Source organism: Poecilia formosa, unplaced genomic scaffold (genome assembly GCF_000485575.1).
Source record: "Poecilia formosa unplaced genomic scaffold, Poecilia_formosa-5.1.2 Scaffold8, whole genome shotgun sequence".
In the NCBI taxonomy this organism is placed as follows: Eukaryota; Metazoa; Chordata; class Actinopteri; order Cyprinodontiformes; family Poeciliidae; genus Poecilia; species Poecilia formosa.
In genome coordinates this window covers 4,215,553-4,216,404 of record NW_006799947.1, presented here as the reverse complement: position 1 = coordinate 4,216,404, position 852 = coordinate 4,215,553, and the positions used below count along the sequence as shown (strand labels likewise).

The 852-nt window shown below is 36.3% G+C and overlaps 1 long non-coding RNA gene across 1 annotated transcript in view; it reads left to right on the top strand.

Moving 5' to 3' along the window:
• The first annotated feature begins 99 nt into the window (after positions 1-99).
• Positions 100-852, top strand: part of LOC107833604 (uncharacterized) — a 5,042-nt gene continuing 4,289 nt past the window's right edge. The window contains exon 1 of the long non-coding RNA XR_001659367.1: positions 100-192. This is a non-coding gene — a long non-coding RNA (uncharacterized LOC107833604). The remainder of the gene's footprint in view (positions 193-852) is intronic.

The following is an 852-nucleotide window of genomic DNA, read 5'->3' as shown; positions in this document are numbered from 1 at the left end:
CAAGTATTCTAACATGTTACTATTTACAATCCAATAATCAGATTAAAGTTATGCAGTATAATGACCGTCATTCCAGTATGAACACTCACTTTAGCATATGCCTCTCACAACTAGAAAGCTAAATACTCTGGTAGCACAGACAGGCTACCAGATTCTGATGTATTTTATTGGTCAAAAGACATTTGATTATTGGTCAAAATGCATCGATATAAATTGACTGGTAATTGAACTGGTTCTACCTCTTTCTAAAACCAAAGTAGAAAACAGCTCATAAAAAAGGACTCGGCAGTTTTAAAGTCAATACAGCAATTTGACCAACAAAGATAAAATCTAAACAAGTTGTGTTCTTCTTTAACAACTCTCTACATCAGTGCAACAGTTTGATCTACAAAATAAATAAAAGTTATACTTTTCATGTCTAACAGATACCATAGCTCCTCACTGTTAACTCAGCTCCTCACTGTTAACTCAGCCTCACATTCCAGCCCTGCATTCAGTAACTTACCAAAGATAGAGAGAGGCAAATGCTAAAGTGAGTGTTCATCCTGGAATGACGGTCATTATACTGCATAACTTTCATCTGATTATTGGATTGTAAATAGTAACATGTTAGAATACTTGTTGCTGAAACAAGGGTCAGATTAGAGTAATGCATTACTGATGTGTTGATGGCATCAGGCACATGCAGAGGGAGGGGCTGGGGCGGCTTGAGCACCTGCCCCTTTTGCTCCTTGCCCCCAAGTGCCCTTTTGGTCAAACTTTTTTTTTTATTTTTTTTTTTGGTCTTATTTTCTAAGCCCTCTTCTGACACATAACGTACTAAAATTATTTGTTGTTTACATTTTTAATAGT